This window comes from Schistocerca americana, chromosome 4 (assembly GCF_021461395.2).
Source record: "Schistocerca americana isolate TAMUIC-IGC-003095 chromosome 4, iqSchAmer2.1, whole genome shotgun sequence".
In the NCBI taxonomy this organism is placed as follows: domain Eukaryota; kingdom Metazoa; phylum Arthropoda; class Insecta; order Orthoptera; family Acrididae; genus Schistocerca; species Schistocerca americana.
The window spans coordinates 618,103,723-618,123,717 of record NC_060122.1 but is presented as its reverse complement, the minus strand read 5'-3'; the positions used below and the strand labels follow the sequence as shown (position 1 = coordinate 618,123,717).

At 47.1% G+C, this 19,995-nt stretch overlaps 1 protein-coding gene across 4 annotated transcripts in view; it reads left to right on the top strand.

The window, feature by feature from the left end:
- Positions 1-19,995, top strand: part of LOC124613090 (peptidoglycan-recognition protein LA-like) — a 525,675-nt gene that overhangs the window by 404,471 nt on the left and 101,209 nt on the right. The gene's annotated exons all lie outside the window — the stretch shown is intronic.

Sequence of the window (19,995 nt, the reverse complement as noted above, 5' to 3'; positions counted from 1 at the left end):
AATTTAATTGATGAAAGGAGAAAATATAAAAATGCAGTAAATAAAGCAGGCAAAAAGGAGTACAAACGTCTCAAAAATGAGATCGACTGGAAGTGCAAAATGGCTAAGCAGGGATGACTAGAGGACAAATGTAAGGATGTAGAGGCTTATCTCACTAGGGGTAAGATAGATACTGCCTACAGGAAAATTAAAGAGACCTTTGGAGAGAAGAGAACCACTTGTATGAATATCAGGAGCTTTGATGGAAATTCAGTTCTAAGCAAAGAAGGGAAAGCAGAACGATGGAAGGAGTATATAGAGGGTCTATACAAGGACGATGTACTTGAGGACAATGTTATGGAAATGGAAGAGGATGTAGATGAAGATGAAATGGGAGATAGGATACTGCGTGAAGAGTTTGACAGAGCACTCACTGAAAGACCCAAGTCGAAACAAGGCCCCGGGAGTAGACAACATTCCATTAGAACTACTGACAGCCTTGGGAGAGTCAGTCCTGACAAAACTCTACCATCTGGTGAGCAAAATGTATGAGATAGGCGAAATACCCTCAGACTTCAAGAAGAATATAATAATTCCAATCCCAAAGAAAGCAGGTGTCGACAGATGTGAAAATTACCGAACTATCAGTTTAATTAGTCATGGTTGCAAAATACTAACGCGAATTCTTTACAGACGAATGGAAAAACTGATAGAAGTCGACCTCGAGGAAGATCAGTTTGGATTCCGTAGAAACATTGGAACACGTGAGGCAATACAGCTTATCTTAGAAGCTAGCTTAATAAAAGGCAAACCTACGTTTCTAGCATTTGTAGACTTAGAGAAAGGTTTTGACAATGTTGACTGGAATACCCTCTTTCAAATTCTGAAGGTGGCAGGGGTAAGATACAGGGAGCGAAAGGCTATTTACAATTTGTACAGAAACCAGATGGCAGTTGTAAGAGTCGAGGGACATGATAGGGAAGCAGTGGTTGGGAAGGGAGTGAGACAGGTTTGTAGCGTATCCCCGATGTTATTCAATCTGTATATTGAACAAGCAGTGAAGGAAACAAAAGGAAAATTCGGAGTAGGTATTAAAATCCATGGAGAAGAAGTAAAAAGTTTAAGGTTTGCCGATGACATTGCCGGCCGCGGTGGTCTCGCGGTTCTAGGCGCGCGGTCCGGAACCGTGAGACTGTTACGGTCGCAGGTTCGAATCCTGCCTCGGGCATGGATGTGTGTGATGTCCTTAGGTTAGTTAGGTTTAGGTTAGTTAGGTTTAAGTAGTTATAAGTTCTAGGGGACTGATAACCACAGCAGTTGAGTCCCATAGTGCTCAGAGCCATTTGAACCATTTGAACCGATGACATTGTAATTCTGTCAGCAAAGGACTTGGAAGAGCAGATGAACGGAATAGACAGTGTCTTGAAAGGAGGATATAAGATGAACTTCAACAAAAGTAAAACGAGGAAAATGGAATGTAGTCGAGTTAACTCGGGTGAGCCGGCCGGTGTGGCCGTGCGGTTAAAGGGGCTTCAGTCTGGAACCGCGTGCCCGCTACGGTCGCCGGTTCGAATCCTGCTTTGGGCATGGATGTGTGTGATGTCCTTAGGTTAGTTCGGTTTAAGTAGTTCTAAGTTCTAGGGGACTGATGACCACAGAAGTTAAGTCCCATAGTGCTCAGAGCCATTTGAACCATTTAACTCGGGTGAGGCTGAGGGAATTAGATTAGGAAATGAGACGCTTAAAGTAGTAAAGGAGTTTCGCTATTTCGGGAGCAAAATAACTGATGATGGTCGAAGTAGAGAGGATATAAAATGTAGACTGTCAATGGCAAGGAAAGCGTTTCTGAAGAAGAGAAATTTGTTAACATCGAGTATAGATTTAACAAATGGCTCTGAGCACTATGCGACTCAACTGCTGAGGTCATTAGTCGCCTAGAACTTAGAACTAATTAAACCTAACTAACCTAAGGACAGCACACAACACCCAGCCATCACGAGGCAGAGAAAATCCCTGACCCCGCCGGGAATCGAACCCGGGAACCCGGGCGTGGGAAGCGAGAACGCTACCGCACGACCACGAGGTGCGGGCTAGATTTAACAGTATGGACAAGAAGAGAATAGAAGCTTTCGAAATGTGGTGCTACAGAAGAATGCTGAAGATAAGATGGGTAGATCACATAACTAATGAGGAGGTATTGAATAGAATTGGGGAGATGAGGACTTTGTGGCACAAATTCACTAGAAGAAGGGATCGGTTGGTAGGACATGTTCTGAGGCATCAAGGTATCACTAATTTAGTATTGGAGGGCAGCGTGGAGGGTAAAAATCGTAGAGGGAGACCAAGAGATGAATACACTAAACAGATTCAGAAGGAGATGAAGCAGCTTGCACAGGATAGAGTAGCATGGAGAGCTGCATCAAACCAGTCTCAGGACTGAAGACCACAACAACAACAACAACAACAACGATAGGAAAATATGGGGTGATGAATTTAATTCGTTTCAACATTCGAAATGTGGATTTCTTTCTAGAATCCTAAAATACAATTTCAGACGTATTGTGTCGTATCTATGCTATCAGCAGACAATCAACAATATTGTGGTGTTGTCAAAGATATGTTTTATGTATAAAAAATCGAATTTACGCAATACCAATGTGGGTTAGGGTCATAGAGTCCGTTTGCAAGGTGTCGAGATCGACTGTTTCAGTAATCGATTATTTAAATTTTATTTCAGCTGTGGATTCTCTATGGGGTATCAGGTTTTGCAAGTTTCTGCAGAATGCTGTTGTAGTAACAAGTAGCCCCGGCCATTCACCTGCAGCAGGCACGCAGCGTATTGTGCTGTCGGCTGCTGCAGCGCGCTGTTTGGCGGCAGCGCTGAGCAGAGTCTGCCGACACTCGACACCCCTTCACTCCACCTCCCCCTTGCCGCCGCCCGGAGTACAAAAGCAGCCGCGGGAGATTGCTCCCCGTGTCGTCTGTCTGTGCCGAGTCCCTCTCCATCCCAGCGCTCCTCTCCCACAGCCCTATAACTCTCCCCCACGCTTCTGGACGCGCTGTCTCTCCTGCACTCCGGCTCTGATGATATTCTAGCCACCAACAAGAGGCCCAGATTGCAGTCCAGAGATTGGCCTTACCGATTCATATAATCTTTTCATTGTGGAAATACACGTGACCCTTCTCACTTACATTTACGTCCATATGTCACAAAGCTGCCCATTGCCGTGGGGTGGTGCAAACTTATTATTTTCATTTTCCCTGTCCCATTCGAGAAATTTGTGGACAAAAACCGACAGTAAGAGCTCTGCTATCTCTAGCTTTCCCATTGTGGTGAGTTTGCGAAATGAGTGTGTGCGTATGTCTGTAAGGAGAGAGGGGGGCATGAACGAAGGGTGGTAGAAATATAATACGTTGGCGCAGAACCAAAAACAATAAATGAAGAGTAATGAAATTTCTGGAATACATTGTCTAGGTAACGTACACTGAAGAGCCAAAGAAACACCTGCCGAATATCGTGCAGGCCTCCGCGAGCACGCAGAAGTGCCGCAACAAGATGTGGCATGGACTCGACTAATGTCTGAAGTAGTGCTGGAGGGAATTGACACCATGAATCCTGCAGAGCTGTCTATAAATCCGTCAGAGTACGAGGAGATGGAGATCACTTCTAAACAGCACGTTGCAAAACGTCCTAGATATGCTCAATAATGTTCATGTCAGGGGAGTTTGGCGGCCGACGGAAGTGTTTAAACTCAGAAGAGTGTTCCTGGAGCCACTCTGTAGCAGTTCTAGACATGTGGGGTGTCGCATTGTCCTCCTGGAATTGACGGAATGCGCAGTGGACATGAATGGATGCAGGTGATCAGACAGGATGCATACGTACGTGTCACCTGTCAGTGTCGTATCTAGACGTACCAGGGGTCCCATATCACTCGAACTGCACACGACCCACACCATTACAGAGCCTCCACCAGCTTGAACAGTCCTCTGCTGACTTGCAGACTCCATAGATTCGTGAGGTTGTCTCCAAACCCGTACACATCCATCCGCTTGATACAGTTTGAAATGAGATTCGTCAGACCAGGCAACATGTTTCCAGTCATCAACAGTCTAATGACGGTGTTTACCGTCTCAGGCGAGGAGTAAAGCTTTGTATCGTGCATCATCAAGGGCACACGAGCGGGCCTTCGGCTCCGAAGCCCCTATCGATGATGTTTCGTTAGATGGTTCGCACGCTGACACTTGTTGATGGCCCACCATTGAAATCTGCAGCAATTTTCGGAAGGTTTGCACTTCTGTCACGTTGAACGATTCTCTTTAGTCGTCATTGGTCCCGTTCTTGCAGGGTCTTTTACTAGCCGCAGTGATGTTGGAGATTTGATGTCTTTCAGGATTCTTGATATTCGCTGTTCGCTCGTGAAATTGTCGTAACCGAAAATCCCCACTTTATCGCTACCTCGGAGACGCTGTGTCGTCCGCAGCTCGTGGTCGTGCGGTAGCGTTCTCGCTTCCCGCGCCCGGGTTCCCGGGTTCGATTCCCGGCGGGTCAGGGATTTTCTCTGCCTCGCGATGAATGGGTGTTGTGTGATGTCCTTAGGTAGTTAGGTTTAAGTAGTTCTAAGTTCTAGGGGACTGATGACCATAGCTGTTAAGTCCCATAGTGCTCAGAGCCATTTGAACCATTAGATGCTGTGTCCCACCGCTCATGCACCGACTATAACATCACGTTCAAACTCGCTTAAATCTTGATAACCTACCAATGTAGCAGCAGTAACCGATCTAACTGCGCCAGACACTTGTCTCATGTAGGCGCTGCCGACCGCAGCGCCGTATTCGCCTTTTACATGTCTCTATATTTGAATACGCATGCCTATATCAGTTTCTTCGGCGCTTCAGTGTATAATACACTGCTGGAAAAAAAATCGCAGCACCAAAAATAATGAATGTAGAATAATGACATTTCGGGAATACGTTTGTCTAGGTAACGTAGTTAAGTGATTGGAATTGCTAGATCAGAGGCTTTGTAAGCACGAGATAAGCCATTGCAAATGTGAAATGCTGGTACATTAATAACCGGTGTAACAGCCAGAATGTTGAATGCAAGCACGCAAACGTGCATTCAGTGTATCGTACAGGCGGTGGTTGTCAGTTTGGAGGATGGAGTTCCATGCCTGTTGCACTTGGTCGGTCAATACAGGGACGTTCAAACAAATTTCGGGGCTGCAGCCGGTCGTCGTGTAATTCATTGCACGATATTTCGATTGAGCACCTGCCAGTCATATTCATCAAAGACTGACGAAGAGCTTTTTTTATTTTTTTGGTGGTAGGTTGGGGTACAGCGTCACCGGTGGATCTCGGTCTTACTGTCTAGGTGTGTGTAAAGGTAAAATTGTTCTCTCCTACAGTGATGTCATTCCAAGCACATTATTGGAGTGCACGTTGAAGGTGTGGCGGCGGGACCTGAAGTCCCGTACCACTCTCCGACGGTGGAAGTTCAAGGCGCAGACAGTAGGTAACAGAACCACATTAAGTACTGATATTGGTGGCGTATGATAGTCGACACATCTCGAGTGGTCGTATCAACACTGACACTTCATTAGTGGCCGTAATGACGAAGACGTGTTCCATTCCGCGCTATATAGCGCGCTGCGAGTATTCTGCACATGCCTCAAAATTCAAGTTGACAGACGGACCTCTCTTTCCGACGGCAGCTGGAGGAACCGCGGAAATCAACTGTCCCTTGTGTAACCACGCGACCGCTAGCGCATTCTGTCATCTTCGATTAGAACAAATCGTGGAGATGACGATGGGCTTCCACACACTGTCCAACTGGTAGCCACTATAACGCCTCATCAGATTTTCCGCCAGCTGTGTTTCCACGTACTCTTTAACAATGGAGTCACAAAAAGATGTTGCTTTGGTCAGAATCACAGTTCTGTCGCAATCTGTTGAATGCCCAGTGATCGACAACAGTGGACTTTCTTGGTTGCAAAAGGCGAGTGCTACGTTGACGCTCAGAGCAGCTTCTATCACAGTGCGTGCTGCCTGTCCCATGTAAGCCATACCACATTGACAAGTTATTTTGTGAATTCCGCCTTTCGCAATAATAAGTCGTCCTTTACAGATCCCAGAAGGTGTACAGTCTTAGATGGTGGACGGAAAATCACTTTCATTTGAAATTTATACATATTTATAACTTTTAAACGAAAGCCGGCCGCTGTTGCCAAGTGGTTCCAGGCGCTTCAGTCCGGAACCGCGCTGTTGCTACGGTCGCAGGTTCGAATCCTGCCTCGGGCATGGATGTGTGATGTCCTTAGGTTAGTTAGCTTTAAGTAGTTCTAAGTCCATGGGACTCATGACCTCAGATGTTAGTCCCATAGTGCTTAGAGCCATTTTTTAAACTAAATGTTGACCGCAAAAGGAAGAAAAGCTACAGTTTTTGCCAGCGTGTTCTCCTCTTTATTCACTTCCTGATTCTTGACTTTAACTGAGAGTGACCTGTTAACCCGATGGGTGGAATACCCATTTTTCTAAACCCTGTCTTTAGGTGAGCGAACTCTGTAGGCAAACTATCTAGACCTGAGACAGTGTGAGCTCCGTGTACGAGTGTTTTAAGCACGTTCATGGTTTATGACGGATGATGACAACTTCACGCTTGCAAATACTCGTACAAATCAGTATGAGTGGGCATACGATAAACTGAATGCTACAGAGAGCCATCATTCTTTCATCTAACCAAGACACCAAAGATAGGCAGACAACCGCCTTTCTCTGTTTCCATTGTGAACTGGATGTTCTTATGAATGGAGTTGAGGTGGTGAAGAAACTCCATCCATTTATCTTCTCCCTGAGGCTACACTGTGGAAGTATCACCGACATCCCTCCATAATACTTTGGTTCAAGGGCAGCTGATTCTAACGCTCCCTGTCGAAATCCTCCATAAAAAGGTTGGCCACCAAGGGAGACAGAGGGCTGCCCATGGCGATACCGCCATTCTGTTCAAAATATTTCTTATTGAACATAAAATAGGTTGAGGACAGAGCATGCCGAAACAAAGCAGTGATGTCCGCCTGGGACTTTTTGCTAATTAGTCCCAAATAATTTGCTTGAGGGACCACATCAAAGCCAACCAAACGGTCAGAACAGATTAGACGGACAGCCCTCAGTATACTGATAAAGCCAGCTGAGTTACAGATGTGATGTGCGTGTTTTCCCACCAACGGTCTCAGGAGAGAAGCGAGATATGTGGCTAAATCATATGTAGGTGCTCCAATGTTGCCCACCATTGGACGAAATGAATTTTTGGAAGACCATACAGTCTTGGTGGTGTACAATTATGTGGTCTTAACCTCTTGATGACCTCTTGAGGCAAGTAAGAGGTAACAAAACGGTTTCATTACCTTTATCAGCTTTCAGTAACACTACCTCAGTCCTCTAATAGATTTCCTAGTGCAGTCCTTTCGGCAGAGGTTAAGTTACAACGTTGAGGAGGAGCTTTCAAAAGAGTACGGCAAGTTTCCCTTCTTATTTATTCTGCAGCATCCGAAGGAAGGCGTCTGCGGCTTCTTCAACACCGCTCACAAAACTAATTAAAGGCGGTGGTCTAGGTGTAGGTGCAAAATTGAGTCCCTTGCACGCTGCAGGGCGTCTGGCTCGGAGTCGTGCTTGAAGTAACCAATTTGTGACAGTTCGTTGTGTCACTGTGGTGCCAACTGCTGATCAAATTACGGTGCTCCGGAACCATACGCCGATCACATAGTCTTCCTCTCGGTAGCGCCACGTGGCCGACCAGAGCCTGGTCTTCTCATGACGGTATATTCCCGTAACCACCGCTGTCAGCATTCATGTACAGTGGATATTCCTGACAAATCCTTCTGCAGTATGGCAGAAGGAACTTCCAGTTTCTCGTAGCCCTATTACATGACCTTGTTCAAACTCAGTGAAGCGCTGACAATGGCGTCCTTGTCGCCTAAAAGACATTCTTGACTAACATCAACTCATTACGTCCAATCTCAATAGTAACAAACGGTCACGACCGTTTCAGATTATATTTATAGCAAACATAATTTGCATTCTCTTAGTGACGCTACTAGCCCCATTCTAATGCGACTGGCGTGAAATTTGAATAGAAATCATCTTTCAGATGTAGAAACATGCCTGCCAAGTCTGTGTGGCACAACTCCTTCTTGGTGTTGAAAATTTTTCTTCCGAAAATGTATTTAGCCTGACTAGCGTAGGCTTTCGGAATTTTGACAGTAGACCTCTCCGTCATGCCAACTTCTCTATTGCATCGTCTGCCACTTGAACTTTTTGTGGATTTTCGTGACGTTCTCCCATTAGCTAAACCAACCAGTCAGCTATCCTTTGGATCCCCCGTATCTCTTCTGTTAATCACAACTGGCAAGTGTCACAGTCTAGCGAACTACGTGAGTGATTTACGTTGCCTTAGCATTCCGTAACGAATCTGTCTGGCGGTTGCTTTTCCTACTAACGTTACTTGGCCACCCCACTTATGATGCCCTGGTCAATCAGTCCCAGCTACTTCACGACTGTTAAAGTTTCCAGACACTTATCGCCTGCACCATAATCAGATGACAACCCATTCCTTTTCGTGAACAAGCAATGCGTCTCATTTCTCTAAGTTGTATGTCATTAGTCATTCCCTGAACTTAAATAGAGATGGGGCCCCTCCACGCCCGCACCAACGTGGTGACCAAACCAAAAGTTCTACTGAAACTTCCTGCAGAATAAAACTGCGTGCCCGACCGAGACTCGAACTCGGGACCTTTCCCTTTCGCGGGCAAGTGCTCTACCAACTGAGCTACCGAAGCACAACTCACGCCCGGTACTCACAGCTTTACTTCTGCCAGTACCTCGTCTCCTACCTTCCAATCTCGGTAGCTCAGTTGGTAGAGCACTTGCCCGCGAAAGGCAAAGGTCCCGAGTTCGAGTCTCGGTCGGGCACACAGTTTTAATCTGCCAGGAAGTTTCATATCAGCGCACACTCAGCTGCAGAGTGAAAATCTCTTCTGCAAAAGTTCTACTGTCACCTCCGTAAACATGTTAGTTATCTAGTAAGTGGATCACAGGATGCTGGGCTGTGATGATGTCCGTGCGTCTGGGTAAGGCTACGCATTAACACGGTCCATCAGGTGATAGATAGTGGACGAAACGCGAGTGAGGGTAGCGATTTGAAGAGCAGAGGGAAAAAAGTGCCATGACTCGTGGCGTGGGGAAAAAAAACCTCTGCGACAGTGGGATGGGTAGTAAGAGCAGTAGTGGCTTACTAGCTGCGATAGTTCATGCAAGGTTGGATTTGTTAGTATGGGTATCATGCATCATTACCGTGGCAAGCGATGGCGATGTGTCTCAGTTGCTGCAGCTGCTGCATTCCTGGAACAATCAAGATCGTTATACTGTAGTATAGATCATCTCACTGTGTGGGGGATGTGTGGAGCTTGTTTGCATGCAGTGTACGGTACGGCTTCCCTGTGTGGTGCCAGTTATTCGGCAGTGTATTTCAGCTGGATATCCAGTAATGGCGTCTGATTAACAGGGGCTCGCCTGTGCCGTTATGTTTGCGTATGCTTGACCATAGATGTTATGTCCTTACAAGTATGTCTTTTGGTCTTTTATGTTTCCATCTATGGTTGTGGTCGTAGTTCCCCCGATTCAGAATAAACGGGTTCTGCGAATGTCTGGAGTTTCTATATAGTCTTGTGGTGAGTTTGTGGATTACCTCCGTGAGAGTCTCAAGTCGGTATTCCCGGTGAAGGTCCGCGATGCGTGTGTATCGTGGAGCATTGCTTATGATTTTGAGTACTTTGTTTTGTATGAGCTGCAGACGGCGCAGGCGTGTAGGCGCAGCGTATCCCCAGACAGGAGCTGCGTACGTCATCAGGGGTCGGATAAGTGTCATGTACGTGGACCTCGACACCCTTCTGTTCAGTGTGCTACGCCTATTGAGCATAGGATAGAGCTGTTTGAGCCTCGCGCTAGCTCGGTTGGTCATGTGTTGTATGTGGTCCCCCCAGAGTAATTTCCGGTCCAGCCAGACACCGAGGTATTTGACTTTCTCGCGGAAAAGTATTGGACGTGCATGTAGAGTTATTGGTCTGCAGTAGCGGTGTTTGCGCAGTTGCTTCGGTCTTCTAGTGAACAGAACGGCTTCGCACTTGTCGACGTTTACTCTAACACGCCATTTCTCCAATCAAGGCTCGGCCACTCTGAGTGCAGTCTGTAGGCGTGACGTAATGTTTGATGTTTTCCAATCTATGCGGATGACACAGCCATACTTGCGCAAGATTGCCATCATTGTGTTGTGTGTGGTTGGGAGATCGTTTATGTAGAGGTTAAACAGTAGGGGCCCTAGGATGCGTCCCTGGGGTACTCCCGCGTGTATACCGTGTCGTGTTGATTGTTTTCCCTGCACGTCAGTGTTGAAACTCCTGTCTGTGAGGTATGAATGTATTAGACGCAGCAGCCCGTCGGGGAATCCCGCGTCGCTGAGTCTGCGGATGAGGCCGTTGTGCCATAGACGGTCGAAAGCCTTTTCGATGTCCAGGAACACTGCCCCTGTAGCTTTGTTTATGTTGAAGCCGTATGTTATATGTTCAACGACCCGTAGGAGTTGTGTTGTGGAGTGGTGATTCCTGAAGCCGAATTGCTCCGCTCTCAGGATGTCATTTGTCATGCAGAGCCTAGTGATGCGTTTGAGAATCACCTTCTCTACAATCTTACTGAGCGAGCTCAGAAGGCTGATGGGTCGGTAATTTTGTGGGAGGCTGTGGTCTTTCCCCGGCTTCCTGAACATCAGGACCTTGGTCGTCTTCCAAAAGGCGGGGAAGTGTTGGTGTTTTAGTATGGCATTCGTTATGTGTGCTAGGTACTCCGTTGCTTTATCCGTGAACTCCTGGAGGACACGGTTTTGAATGCCATCATGACCAGGGGCTTTCCTAGCAGCGGAATGCATTATAGCCCAGGAGACTTCGGCTGTGCTAGCATGTCGAATGTCGTCGCGCGATGGTTGGGCTAGAATGCGTGTAACCTCTTGGTCAGTAGCAAGTGTGAACGCTGGATCTGATGGTACCAGGTTCGGTGTGAATGACGCTGCGAGTGTTCGGGCCATTAGTTCTGCTTTCTCTTCCGCTGAGTACGCAGGTCCGTCAGGCCCTTGAAGCGTTGGGGTGTATATTTTCTCCCTTGTGAAGTGTCGGGCTAGTTGCCACACGCCAGGTCGTGCGGTGTCCAGCCCTTCGAGTTTTTGGTTCCACTGTTGTGTTCTATGTGTTTGTATTTTATCGTGTGTGATGCCCTGTAGCCTGTTAATGCGCCGTTTGAAGTACGGACGCCTGGTGCGCTGCCATTGTCTCCTGAGGCGATTCCTCATTGAGATTAGGCCCAGGATTTCCTGGGGCAGGGCCGCACTGCGTTGTTGTGAGGTGCGATCAGGTATGGTGCCTGCCATTGCGTCCTGGACGGCGTTAGTGAGGGTTTCTACTGCCTCGTCAATTTGTGCTGTTTCATTAATTTCGTGGATAGGTGGGGATGTGGCCATCGAGCGTTTGCTTGAACAATGTCCAATTCGCGCGCCCGTAGTCCAACATCTTGCGTTGTTCCGTGTGCCGCAGTGTTTCCTCAATGTATAGTATTACAGGTTGGTGGTTTGAGGGCAGATCGTTTTCAACGGCAACGTTGAGTGTCGATGCAATGCCCTTGATGAGGGCCATGTCTATCACGTCTGGCCTGTGTCCCCTCTGATAGGGAATGTGCGTCGGTTCAGTCGGCGCTAGTACAATGTAGTTTCTGCCTAGTGAATGTTCGTACAGTTTTTTGCCGTTGGGATTTCGTATGCGTGAATTCCATTCTGAGTGTTTTGCGTTCAGATCTCCAGCGACTATTACTCGCGGTGAAATTTTGAGTAATGTGCTGATATCGCGTGTTGAAATGCCTACAGGGCTGTTGTATACCGATATCAGTGTGGTGTAGGCTCCGTTGAACTTGACTCTGACGGCCGTAGCCTCGATTTTTTCCAGTTCGGGGAGCTGTATGTTTGTGTGCTCAATGTCTTTGTGTACGACGATTGCAGTTCCACCTGCCACGGCGTCGCCCGGTCGGTCGGTGCGATAGACGCAGTAGCCAGGAAAGTTTAATTGTTTGTGCGGTTTAAGCTTAGTCTCGCTCAGTAGCGCGACAAGGATTCCCTTGCGCTCCATGAACGCGGCAAATTCTGCCCTTTTGTTGTGGATCGAGTCTGCATTCCAGAACAGGATCTGTGAAAGTGTGTGCGGGTTTGCGTTATGGGCTGGGTGTGGTATATTATTCGTGTAAGAGTGTGAAAGAGTGTTGTGATGGCAGTGTGTATGACAGCCCAGTATTGCCCGGGTTCGGCGCTCATGAGCTGGGTGATGAGTGTAGTGACGGCCGTCAGCACCTTGGTAAGGATTTGAACGGTCGTGTGTCGAGGGAATAGTGTTTCCAGTATTCCCCCAGGTGATGTGTTGGCGCTGGGTGTGGCAGCCTGAGGTGCTGTTGTGGAGTTAGCGGCCGATTGTGCGGGTATTAGTGTGTTGTTAGGAGCGGCATTTGTGTTTTGTGACAGAGGTTGTGGCGCCTGTGTTACTTCTGTGGTGAGAGGGATGGTAGTGTGAGTTACAGACTCTGTGTCTTGTTGACTGTTTTCCTGTGTGTTGCTGATCTGTTGTTGCTGCGTGGCCTGTTGTGGTGCCTGAACGTACAAGGTGCGTTCCATAAGTAATGCCACCAAATTCATAAAAAATCATTTATTGAATATATTCGTACAAAGAATCAAAAATTTTCAAAATAGCACCCTCTTGCATCGATACACTTTTGGAGGTGGTGTTTCCATGCCTGGAAGGCATCCTGGAATGCCGTTTCTGGAATGTTCTTTAGGGCTGAAGTAACATGCGCCTGGATGCTTTCACTCGTGTCCCAATGATTTCCTTTCATGACTCCTTCTAACCGAGGAAACAAAAACAAGTCAGTGGGAGCCAGGTCAGGACTGTAGGGAGGCTGGGGAACCAACGGGGTCTTGGTCCTGGCCAGGAAGTCGTTGATGATGGCGCTGTGACTCGGCACGTTGTCGTGGTGAACTTTCCACAGGTCCTTGAAGTCGCTTCGGCAGCGCGACACTGTCCTTTTCAGTTTTTTGAGCACTTCCAAGTAGAAAGCTGAGTTCACTGTAGTCCCGGTAGGTACGAATTCGTGGTGGACAATGCCTCTGACGTCAAAGAAGACAATGAGCATGGTTTTGATCCTGGACTTGCTCATGCGTGCCTTCTTGGGACGGGGCGCCGATGGGGTGTACCACTTCAGAGTGGGCCTTTTTGTCTCATGGTCGTACTCTAATATCCACGACTCGTCACCAGTGATAACTGAGTTTAAAAAATGAGGATCATTTTCACACATTTCCAACATTTCTCGGCACCGAAGCACTCGCATGTGCTTATGTTCGTCGGTCGACACTTTTGGGACGAGTTTGGCACACACCTTTCTCATGTTCAAATCTTCGGTCTAAATGCGGAAAACGGTTGTTTTTGACATGTTTAGAGCTTGTGCTATCAATTAAAGGCCCAGCCGTCTGTCAGAATTCAAACAATCGCGCACACGCGTCACATTTTCGGCGACTCGTGCGGTTGATGGCCGTCCACTGCGAGGTTCGTCGGTGTTCTCCTCTCGGCCCTCCATGAACGACTTGTGTCATCGGAAAACTTGTTATTTGGACAAGCAGTCATTCCCAAAGACATGTTGAAGTAATGGAAACGTTTCGGTGGCAGACTTCCCAAGTTTAACGAAAAATTTGATGGCGTACCGTTGCTCTACAGAATGATCAATTGTGCCGTGTTACATAAACTCAAAACGGGGTTGACGGAAACGCACGTCCTGACTCTCCGACAGCTCGCAGCAGAATGAGACAAAGAGCGTTTTGAAGCTAACAGCCCCCTCCACTTAGCCCAGCCAGTTACAACACGGTGTGGTGTACCGTTGCGTCAGAAAAAAATTGGTCGCATTACTTATGGAACGCACTCTGTATCTTGGATCATGTCCACGTGTTCCTGGATTTTGCTACACATTTCTTTCGTTGTAATTTTTCTTTGCACAGTTCCGTAAATAGCAGCACGAGTCTTGCAAAACGTTTACACTACCTGCCGAAAGAAAGTGATGCACGAAGGAGGCATTTTAGATCTCTGTGTAACTTCGTACAAGTACACATCATCGGTGAATATGTAAATGGCTTGAATTACAATGTTCCGCTACAGGTAGAACGGCCACCGTAGTACATTAGTGTAGTTCATATTGGGTGTTGTCACCGGGCCTGGTAGGGTATTTAAAGAGTGTGAACAGTGTCAGATTTTGAGCAATCAGTGCAAAGAAGACTGAGACGCCACGCAATCACGTCAGACAGCGTTATCAGTGCCTGATAGAGTTTGAAAGGGCCCTTATTTTGGATCTCCAGATGGCCTGCTGGTGGAATCGTGCAGTACCCAGATTTGTGATGCGACATTGGCCCGAAGTTAAGTTGAGTGTGAACATAAGGCCAAGTTCCGGCTGACCACATTTGACCAGCACAAGGGAGGATCGCCACACTGCGCACCAAGCACATCTTAACCGCTTCACATCTGTGTCTGCAATCCGAGTACAAGTAATGGACTCACAGTAGCATACAATCCGCGTTATCCCGGTGGAGACTAGCAGCGGCCGGGCTAGAGCATTATTGTCCCATGCTTAGGGTGCCGATAACACCACAACACAAACGGTTGCATTTTGAGTGGTGACGTGACCGGGAAACATGGATTACCGATAAAAGACGAATCTGAACTGTCCTGGATGACCATCATTGAGGAGTATCGCGGTGATCTGGGGAGAGGCCGCATTCATCCACTGTTTTGGAGGGGCACAGCAGTGTTAGTCCTGGCGTCAAGGTGTGGGGAGTCATCGGATATGACGTAAGATCAGAGTTGTTAGTGGTGGTACCATGGAACTGTGATGGCATAATGGTATCTGACCGACTTGGCGCGTCCTCATGTGTTACCTCTCATGCGACAGTATTGTGGTGCCATTTTTCAACATTACAATCCTCGTCCACACATGGATCATGTCTCTGTGAACTTTCTGCGAGATGTTGAGATATTCCCGTTGCCAGGAAAATACCCAGATCTGTCCTAGTAGATCATATATGGGACCAGCTTCGACGTTCTCTTTCCCAGTGCAAGTATCCAACATGTCAAGGACTACTTACAGCAACTTAGGGCCAAGTTGCCTGCGGAGAGGATACCACGACTTTATGATAACCTTCCCAACTGAGTCAACGCATGCAGTCAGGTCAAACGGGGTGCAACCTCATAGCGATAAGTCGGCTCATTCCACCTAGTTCTTTCTAAATTTAATGAGATTTTGAAATAACCGAAATAAAATCACACACCCTCTCAGCCCGCAACGTTTCTTGTCGTTTTCATCTCTCCTTCCCAGTACTTCACCTTTCTTTATCTACTGTGTGTATTACTTCCCCATAACACTCCCGAGCAGTAGTCCTGAAATTTTTAGGGGCTATCAAAAAGCTTCCGTCTGGGGGAGTTTTTGCACCGTATATACAACGTAGCGCTACTACGATGCGGGTATATAAGTACCGACATGTAGGCAAGGGATAAGCGTACCACCCTTGCCTTTCCGACGTGTGTGCGGTTAATGCGGAAACGTGAACTATGACAACGTTATCACCAAATGCGTCCAAACAGGACCAACGTGCTGTTATTCTTTCCGTGACTGGCAAAGAACAAAAATCGGTCGACATGCGTCGGAGACTGAAGAATGTCTGTGGGGCAGCAAATCTGTTGAGAACCACCGTTGTGGATTGCGACAAGGGGTGCTGCTACTTCGTAATAAAGCACGTCTCCATGTCACAAACGTCCTAGCGCAGCATTTACGACCACTCAAGTGGGTGACACTCGAACACACGTCCTCATCTCTCACCGCCAGCCGGAGTGGCCGAGCGGATCTAGGCGCTACGGTCGCAGGTTCGAATCCTGCCTCGGGTGTGGACGTGTGTGATGTCCTTAGATTAGTTAGTTTTAAGTAGTTCTAGGGCAGTGATGACCACAGCAGTTAAGTCCCATAGTGCTCAGAGCCATTTGAACCATTTGAACCATCTCTCACCATGCGACTGACACGCCTTCGGTCCCTCAGAAGAGGTCCTTAACGGTCGACGATTCCTGTCGGACAAGGATGAGCAGCAGGCAGTGGCGGACTTCTTTATGCAGCAGGACACGGTGTTTTACCAAACAAGTGCGTCTGTGGGATGATTGCCTGAGTGCTCACGGCAATTTTGTCCGATTGGCATACTGGTACTGGACTGTACAGCCTTCGAGCGGAAACTCTTTGATCGCCCTTTACACTTTTGCATCTGGCGATATGGGTGCTTCAACATTTTGTCAGACGGTGCAGATAACGAAATCTGTGGGGGGGCAACCTACAGTCTTGTCTCAGGACTCTATTGTTACGGTTCCACGATTGTGAAATTAGAGATTTTCGGACTCCTACGGAGCGTAGCGACACTCTTTCTACATCTACATCTACATATATACTCCGCTAGCCACGAAGCGGTGTGTGGCGGAGGACACAATTCGCGCCAAAGTCATATTTCCCCACTCGCGGATCGCGCGAAGGAAAAACGACTGTCTGACCGCCTCAGTACGAGCTCTTACTTCCCTTGTCTTTGAATGATGATCATTACGCGATTTGAAAGTTGGTGGTAATAATATATGCTCTACATCCTCGGGGAAGATTGGATTTCGGAATTTAGTGAGCAGCCCCTTCTGTTTAGCGCGTCGTCTACCTGCAAGTGTGTCCCACTTCAAACTTTCTATGAGATTTGTAACGCTCTCGCAATGGCTAAATGCACCAGCCACGAATCTTGCCGCTCTTCTTTGGTCCTTCTCAGTCTTTTTAATCAGACCCAACTGGTAAAGGTCCCATAAAGACGAACAATACTCCAAGACTGGACGAACTAACACATTGTAAGCTATTTTCTTTGTTGAAGGACTGCATCGCTTCAGGATTCTACCAATAAGCCGCAATCTAGAGTTCACCTTACCCGTTATTTGTGTAATCTGATCATTCCAATTGAGATCATTTCGAATAGTCTCACCCAGATACTTGACTGATGTTACCGCTTCCAAAGACCGATCATTTATTTTGTACTCATACATTAATGGGGATTTTCGCCTTGTTTTACGCAGTAGGCTACACTTACTAATATTGAGAGATAACTGTTAGTCATTACACCACGCATTTAATTTCTGCAAATCCTCATTGATTTGTTCACAACTTTCGTGTGATACTATTTTCCTGTAGACTACAGCATCATCGGCAAACAGTCTAAGTCCGCTGTCAATACCATCAACCAGATCGTTTATGTAAATCGTAAAAAGCAGATGACCTATTATACTGCCCTGGGGCACACCTGAAGTTGCTCTTGTTTCTGTTGAAGTTACCCCGTTCAGGACGACATACTGCTCCCTGTAGGTTAGAAAACTTTCTATCCAACCTCATATGTCACTGGATAGACCGAAAGCGCGCACTTTTTGCAGCAAGCGACAGTGCGGAACTGAGTCGAACGCCTTTCGAAAGTCGAGAAATATGGCATCAACCTCGGAGCCGGTATCTAGAGTCTGTTGAATATCATGCACAAAGAGGGCCAGCTGTGTCTCGCATGATCGCTGTTTCCTAAAACCGTGCTGGGTTCTGCAGATGAGCTTCTCAGAGTCTAGAAAGGTCATTATGTCTGAACACAAAATATGTTCCATGATTCTACAACTAATCGATGTCAGTGAAATTGGCCGGTAATTATGTACATCCGATTTTCTACCCCTTTTATAGATTGCTATGACCTGGGCCTTCTTCCAGTCCTGTGGAACTTCCCGCCGTTCCAATGATCTCTGATAGATGATGGATAAGAATGGTGCTATATTTGTAGCATAGTCAACATAAAATCTTACGGGGATACCGTCTGGGCCAGATGCCTTTCTGGCGTCTAAGGAGCTTAACTGTTTTACAATCCCAGATACACTAAACACTATGTCAGCCATCCTTGCGTTTGTTCGATAATTGAAAGGGGGAATGGTGCTGCAGTCCTCTACCGTAAACGAGTTTTTGAAAGCTAGGTTTAGAATTTCGGCATTCTGTTTATCATCATCAGTTACATTACCCGTACTGTCAGCAAGAGAAGGTATTGAAGTATTTGTAGCGTTCATAGATTTTACGTATGACCAAAATTTTTCGGGGTTATTTTTAGAATCTGCAGATAAAATATTGCTTTCAAATTCACTAAAAGAGTTAAGAGAGTTTCTTCCCGTGTACCATCTGCGAATGGAACAGGAAAGAAAGTCAGATAATACTAGCGTACTGCGTACTCTCAGCCGTACACCAAAGCAATCTACTACACATAATACAACTATATCTGCAAATATACGAGGAGCGCCGGTTGTTACAACATTGTAGGCTACGTTTCGTGGCAAGCTGTTGCTGTAATCCCCTCTTCCTCGACAGCTTCGCCGGCCCGTTAAACTTTCTCTGCCGCGCCGTCGTCTGTGTGGTTATTAAAAGATCCACTGTCGGGGAGCGGGAAGCCGTGCTTCGAATCCTCCCGTGTTGTTGTGGCTGCCCCCACAGGCCGACAACCAGGGCAGGCGCCAGGGGCCGTTGCCGTGTGCGCGGCATCACCACGCCGTGTGACCACAGCCAGGAATTGGATACCCGACGAAATAAATCTCGGGTGAACAGCCTGGTGGGAGTGTGCATAGGACACAATATTTTGGCACCTGATGATGGCAACGTGGTCGATTGACGAAATATTGTGTCCTATGCATACTCACACCAGGCTGTTCACCCGAGATTTATTTCGTCGTAAAATACGCCTGGAGAAATTGAAGAATCACAATTGGATACCCGCCGAGGCTGCTCCAGTCCTCTAAACACACCCCGGCCTCTCACACCTCACACATGATCACATTAGACCCCCACTTTCACTGCCGAATCAAATACTACTCTTTAACCACTCAAGTACGACATGGGTATAGGTATGCGCGGACGCGGATATCCGCATGTTTCCGCTTTAATAGTTACTTTGTGGTTAAAACTTAAAGAACAGTGTGAGTATTATGAATTTCCTCCATTTGCATTACAGGCGATCGACAATAATTAGTGTTGGGACACTATTCTTACCCATCCTGGGCCGAGTGCCACTTTATTGGTTTGAACTTCTGAGGTCATCAGTCGCCTAGAACTTAGAACTAATTAAACCTAACTAACCTAAGGACATCACACACATCCATGTCCGAGGCAGGATTCGAATCTCCGACCGTAGCGGTCACGCGGTTCCAGACTGAAGCGCCTAGAACCGCACGGCTACAACGGCCGGCCAGAAGTGGAATGAAACTCGTTATCCTATCTCTGATGGTAGGTTGTTTTCTACAACACAGGCCGAACAGAAGCCAGCTTGCGTGCCTGCAGGCGGGCAGCTAGATGTACGTGGGTGCAAGTGGACAGGGGTGGGAAGCAGTTGATCTGCAGGCACTAAGGCTACTTGACCACAGTCTATGTGGCAGTTCTGCACCATCTGAGTACACGCTGATAGGGATGGTCAAATGTTTCGCACATACGTGTAAAAAGATCGCTGGCTGGTAAGTTATACCAGTACACCTGCGTGCAAGTGGTGAGTGGTGCCCAGCAGTGCCTGTGCCCTGTAGGGTAGCGTTGGAAGACATACCATATTGGAATAAAGCTTTCTAGAGCACTGGAACATTTAAAATATATAATAAAAGAGTCGTTTTGGCATGATTTTTTAAATTAAAATGTTAGGGAATGGTATTTTGATGGTTTAAAGTGCAGCTGTACGTGTAAGTGTAAAAGTTAGGATGGGAATATAAACCTCTTCAAACTTTTACTGTGATAATGTCTGTGTGCTTCACCACTAATTGTGTAGAAGTTCTAACAACCCTA